Here is a 6,640-nt window from a genome sequence, read left to right on the forward strand (position 1 = left end):
TGCTCTGTGCTCTTCACTCCCCTTCCCCACCCGGGGGTGGTGGATTCTGCCTGTGCTGGCTCAGTGCCTGGACTTGCACCGCCAGGACTCAGGGCTGGTGAAGAGATGAAGGTGGAGACGTAGGGACAGGGGGAGGACCAGAAGTGGCTAGGAGTCACCTGCAGAGAAGGAAGAATGAGACGGGATAGGAGGAAGTGGGAGGCAGAAGGAAGTGCAGGAGCACTGGGGGCTGGGGGAGCTCTGGGCTCAGGGCTGAGAGTGAGGGGTCCAGAGTTCGCAGGGAGTCATAGCAAGCAATACGCGGACCGAGGCCAGGGAGAGGGACATGCTGAGATCTTTGCTGCATGTTCAGAGTACAACTTCCTCCCACAGGCCTCTTGGGGCTTCAGTAAAGATTTGAATGATTGGGGCTGCTCTGCCTCTGGAGTAACTATTCTTTTATTCCTTTATTTTCTTAATAAACTTGTTTTCACTTAAAAAAGGTTTGAATTATTTTGGCATTAGATAGTGTGATATTTAATTTTATGGTCAGCTTGGCTGGGCCACAGTGCTGAGACATTTGTTCAAACATTACTCTGGAAGCTCCTGTGAAGGTGTTTCTGGATGAGACTGGTATTCGAGTAAAGCAGGTGGCCCTCATCGAAGGGGTGGGCCTCACCCAATCAGTGGAAGGCCTGCACAGAACAAAGAAATTGACCTCTCCTGAGCAAGAAGGAATTCCACCCCCAGACTGCCACTGGCCTCAGACTGTGACAGGAGCTCCTTCCCAGGTGTCCAGTCTGCCGGGCCACCCTGCAGAGTTTGGACTTGCCAGTGTGAGTCAGTGATTCCTTAAAATCACTCTCTTCCGACGTGCGTGCCCCGAGTGGCTCTGCCTCTCTGGAGAACGTGAGCTAGCACAGGCCGTGTCTTCATGAAGAGGTAAGTCCTGTAGTAGAGGGGCCCCTGGAAGGGACAGGCAGGTACTAAGCAGGAGGTACCCACACGGGGACATGATTGATGTCTATTCTGGGGCCTGGGAGCACAAGGGGAAGCCACAGCCTGGGCCGGGACTGACGGAAGGCGATTTGGGAATCCGTGACCCACACAGAAAACAACCGGGTGAGAATAGAAGCAAGAGATAAACGGCGTGCAAGAAGAAAGAGACGAAGGCTCTTATGAGAAGAAAAATACAAACACCCAGTGAAAAAAACACCGAGGCCGAGATCAGTCCCAGCGCCCGTCTGCCCTCGCCTCGGCCTCTGCCTTGATGATGCATGGGGGCTCACAGCACCTTCCTCCAGGACGAGTTGGGGCAAGGCATGGATACGCTCTGCACCGGTGCAGCACCCAGGAGGTGCCCAGACACGGGCGTGGTTGCTGCTGGCCATGGAAGGGGTGGCCCGACCACGTCCCCCTCTCCACTTGGCTTCCTCCTCCACAGGCTGTGGGGGTGGGCTGGGGGTCCTGCAGGAGCCATCAGGTCTGTGATGGGCTGAAGTGTGTCTCCCTGAAATTCACACATTGAAGTCCTAACCCCCAGTGCCTCAGAAGGAGTCTTTATCTGCAGAGAGGGACTCCACAGAGGTCGCTGAATTAAAGTGAGGTTATTAGAGAGGGCGCTGATCCAATAGGCCCAGTGGCCTCATAAAGAGGAGATGTGGGGACAGGGCAGGCACAAGTAGAGGGAAGAGGAGGTGAAGGACACAGGAGGAGCCGGCGCCTGCCTGCCGGGGAGAGAGGCCTGGGTCAGAGCCCCCTGCCCCGCACAGCCTGGAAAGGACCCAGCCCCACCCACACTGTGATCTCCGGCTTCAGCCTCCACAGCCGGACAGGATCAGTTTCTGTGTCCTGAACCCCCCGACCCTCGGGGCCTCATTGCAGCAGCCTTAGGACACAGATACAAAGCTGTCACTCTAGCCCTGACCACACCGGCTCTGAGAACCACACAAGCGGTACAGAGGTGTGAGGCCAGAGGCGCAAGGAACTGTGGGGCCTGTGTGACGTCCCGAGACAGAACTCCCTGAGGCAGAGTGACAGTCCCTGCCGCCTGTGCCCAGGTCTGGCCTCCCTGGCTGGAGGGAGGATGGGAAGGCGCCAGCGATGAGGACAGCGGTGACGCCATGAGGCCCATGATGGCGATAATTTGATGACTAGGCAGAAACGCTGTTTCCCGTTCTCCCTACTGGTACTCAGCATAGAGTATAGCCATGCACAGGCACAGAGGAGGGCAACCTGGACCGCCACCTCCTCCTGTCACCTGTTTCCCTCCCCACCTGCCTGCAGGGGCGGCGGGGACAAGGCCACGCACCTCACTTTGAGTACGTCCTCTGTGGAGACTTGGAGATGGAGAGACAAGAGGGTCCCCTGCTAACGGCAGATGACACCCTAGAGATGGGCCAGCTTCCAGAGCTGCTGTGTCCAGCCCAGGCCACTGTCTGATGTCCCTTTTAAAAGGACAACATGGCTGGGCATGGTGGTGCACATCTGTAATCCCAGCGCTTTGAGAGGCTGAGGAGGGTGCATGGCTTGAGCTCGGGAGTTTGAGACCAGCCTGGGCAACAGGGCAAAACCCCATCTCTCCAAACACAACAATAATAGTAACAACCAAGCGTGCAGGTGCACACCTGTAGTCCCAGCTGCTCAGGAGGCCGAGGTGGGAGGATTGCTCAGCCCTGGGAGGTCGAGGCTACAGTGAGCTGAGATGGCGCCATTGTACTCCAGCCTGGGTGACAGAGCAAGACCCTGTCTCAAAAATAAATCAGATAAATATAAGTAAAAGCACAATGCTCCTCTTAGAGCAAAAACAACCCAAAAATAGGCACAAATATTTTACGCTGGGCTTCGACTTAAAAATGCCCTCCTGGGGACAGAGCGCTGTCACCCACACACACCTGCAGACTCCCCACTCCACGAGTCTTCTGGGAAGTTCTCTGCTGTTTGGGAGTTTTCGGGGTGGGGGCAATGAAATTAGCAATTTGACCCTCTCCCGCCGCGTCTAACGCAGCTCTGAAGGACCTCCGGCCGTCCTGCCTGACCCCCTGGGCCCATCAGTCATCCAAATATCCTAAGCTCAGAGCTTCACAATCGAGGCTTAATTTCAGAGAGAAAACGGTATGATTGCAGGCCCTGGAAACTCACTGACCCCAACGTGCTGTGCTTAATGCGACCCAGGGGGCGGGAGGGAGGGGCCCCTGCTTTCCTTTCGAATCCGCTACCGCCAGACCCAACAGGTCTTCAGGTACATTTACTCTCAAAAGTGTTTCCCCAACCAGAATGCAGTAAATCGGGTCCATCTCCTTAGGCAAAAATGAAATCGAAAGGCACTTAGGGGAATCACTTCTGAAATCCCAAGATCTGAGGAGGAAGGAGGAGTTGAGGCTTTAAAGGTTGAAATCCCGGCCGTTCTAGAAGCATGTGCTGTGCAAAGCAAGCCTCTGACGGTCATCCCTGCTCTTCACGAGTGCAAGCTGTGCGGGTGGACATGGACTCTTCTCTGCCAGCAGCAGCTCCAGAGATGCCCTGGCGCCTTCGGAGTTTGCTGGGAGGGAGGAAGTGTCGGCGTCACGAGCCCTCTCTTTGAACTGGTTGCTGGATGTATCTTGCTTCCTGCTTCCTGGTCGCGGTCCTCTGCCGTGGTCCCTGCCCTGTTCCGTGGTCCCGGTCTTCTACCTAAAATGTTCTGTGCTAAAAGATTTCCAGGCATAGCTCCGTAGACATCGAGGCTCACAACAGTCCCCAAGGCAGGCTTGGGCCAGGACACTCTTTCAGAGAGGTTAGCTGTCGAACCCATCAATCCGTAAAAAAGGGAAAACAGGAGAAAAGCAGGTGGGGCTTAGCACCCAGAGCCTCCCCCACTGTTTCAGCTGCCTCCCGGTGAAGGGCTCAGTTCCAAATGCCTGTTTTACTGCAGAGGAAAGAAGCTTGGGATGGGGGTGTGGACTTGACCCTGGTCACACAGCAAGACAGTGGCAGAAAACAGCAAAGACCCAGGGCCATCCAAAGCCAAGTCCCTGCTCCAAGGGAAGATCCAAGGAGAACACAGAGCCTGCCTAAGTTGGGAGGCCGGGAGGTCACAGTCCTTTGCAAACCCCAATGCCGCTATTCAAACATACCTTCTGGCCTCTCCATCATGCCCGGCCCGGCCCAGGCACAAGATAGTCAGCTCGACCCGGAATGATACCGGCACCGTCACGCTTCCTGGTCCTGCTCCTGTGACAGCAGCCACTGCAGGCATGGACAGGGCCCAGCTGGGTAGCTGCTCGCTGGCTCTAGGTACCTGCAGCATTGCACACGCTGGCAGAGTGTCGGAGCAGCTGCTTTTCCCTTGCTTCCTGCCGTGTTGGCATTGGCAGTGTCCACGTGCTTTTTCTGGGTGTTTGGGTTTTTTCCCAGTAACACTGTGGTGCCTACAGAGTCCACTGGGACAGGCTGCAGGTGGGACCCAGAGAGCGAGGGGCAGACGGCCTCTGCTTAGCCGCCGTGGGAGAGGTAGGTGGGGAACTCGGTGCGGAGCCTGTGCGGGGCTCCCACTCTCGGGGCAGGGGACCAGCCGACCCATGGAGAAGGGAGCTCTTTCTTTGCCATGACAGCCAAGGCCAGGAGAGCGGTCATGCCTGGGACCTGAGAGCTTCGGGGTGCTTGCGGGGCTCACAGCGAGGAGCCAGGGAGCTGAGAGTCAAACCCAGACAGTGCTGGTGAGCAGGGGCGCGGAGGGGAAGCGGGGCAAGCTCTCCCGGCTGAACTCCAGGGCAAGGCCATCCCTCTGAGCTGCGGCTGAAACCTTTGCCGCACTCCAAGCCGTGGAGAGGCTGGGGCTGAGAGTAACGGGGTGGTCTGGGCGCTGCTTCTGCTGAGTGCTGTCCCTTCTTCAGTTGTCCCTCAGCCGAGGGTCACAGCACGTGTCATTCTGTGCTCCTGGGAGACGCAGGAAGCCACTGTCGGAAATGTAATTCGGGACTCAGTTTCCTCAGCTTCCCAGTCTTGGGATTAAAAACCTCAATCTACCTTTCTTGTGGGTTTTTGTGACAATGAGTAAGATCATCTACCTGAAAACATTTTGTACAGGATCTGATTATTGATTTTGAGTAAAATAATCAGATTACATGCAGCGTGCTTTGACACAGATTCTTGCACCTCTGCTTCCCAGGCGCCTCCGCGGCCCCCACTTTCCTTGTAGCCCCGTGTGCAGGGAGTGGCCCAGCAAATCTTCCCAGAGCCTCCTGGGCCGGGGTGTCAGCTGAGGCTGGACTTGCAGGGGACGGGCCCTCCACGTGGAAGAAAGTCTGAAGGAGGAATGGAAATGGCACCATGCTCCTCCGAGGTATACAGAAGACGCTTTGCAGAGCTGAACGTGCAGTGAATAAAATAATCAATGAATCCCACAGTCAATGAGCAGGACGCTTTGCACAGAACCTGATTTGCGCAATGCATGTGAGGCATCGTCTGCCTGTCCCACCATGAGCGTCACTCAGCCTAGGGCGACAGCTTGGAATCACACCACAGGTAACACGATGCTGAGGGTTTTTGGTGTGTTTGTTTGTTTTTAGCCATTTGATTAATTGTGAGGCGTCAGGACTAGCGTGTACAGGAGGAGCTGGGCCAAACGGCCCTCCCTGACGTCTCCCAAGGACCCGACCACCTACCCTGAACTCTTCCCTCTGCACATACCTATTCCCACCCGTCAGTAAGGACGTTCGTGGAAAATGTTTTCTCTGCACATACCCCAACTCCCAAACGTACTTTCATTTCTGTTTCAAAACAGTGAGTGTGCTGTTAGCAGAATCTCAGTGAAGCCACCGCACTCCATCCTCGGGTCTCCAGTGAGGGAAAGCAAGTTTCCGGTGGGGAAGAGAAAGGGCACACACAGACGCCCCTGCTTCCCACGCCCTCAGCAGCCCCCACCTTCCCGTGCCCCCTTGCTTGGGGGACAGCCCAGAAAACCTTCATAGAGCCTCCTAGGAGCCAGATGAGGCTGAGGCTGGGCCCACAGAAGACAAGGCTCTCCACGCGGATGAAAGCCAGAACCAGGCGGGAGTGGGAACGGCAGAGTGCTCCTTGCAGGTGCTCAGGAGGGGCCTCGTACAGAGGAATGGCTGTCTCTCGGGCTTTCTGGGAGCGGGGTCCAGCTAAGCTCAAGGCCGAGGAACTTCACAGAACAAAACTGCCCCCACCCTGCGCTCAGGAAGGATCAAGGCCTTGTGCTGGGGGGCTGCAGTGTGCAGCGTCTTGGTCATGGCTGAAGTTGGGGGAGGTGACAGGAGCCATGGAAGGATGGTCACATGCCCTGTCATTTCCCAGGCTGTGCATGGCTGGGCATGGAGGGTGGCCAGAGGCTGCTGTCTTGCCTAGGTGGGAGCCAGGGATGAGGCACAGAGGAGGTGCGGCTTTTGAGGGGGGAAATGGGGGAGCAGGTGATCACCGAGAGGGGACGTGAAGGGGAGGGGAAGCAGACCAGTCTGGCTGTGGCGGAGGGAGGTGATGGCGCCAGCCTCTGTGAGCCACAAGGCAAGTGGGGCCCTAGGTGGAGTGTTCAGGAGGCATTTGGAGGTTTGGATGTGGCCTGGGATGGATGTCCTGTGGGCAGGGAGGTGCATTCAGGAAGCCGGGACGAGGTTTCCAGGCAGGTGCTCTGGAGCAAGGGCTGCAGTGGCATGGCTGC

This window comes from Cebus imitator, unplaced genomic scaffold (genome assembly GCF_001604975.1).
Source record: "Cebus imitator isolate Cc_AM_T3 unplaced genomic scaffold, Cebus_imitator-1.0 Scaffold106, whole genome shotgun sequence".
NCBI lineage: Eukaryota > Metazoa > Chordata > Mammalia > Primates > Cebidae > Cebus > Cebus imitator.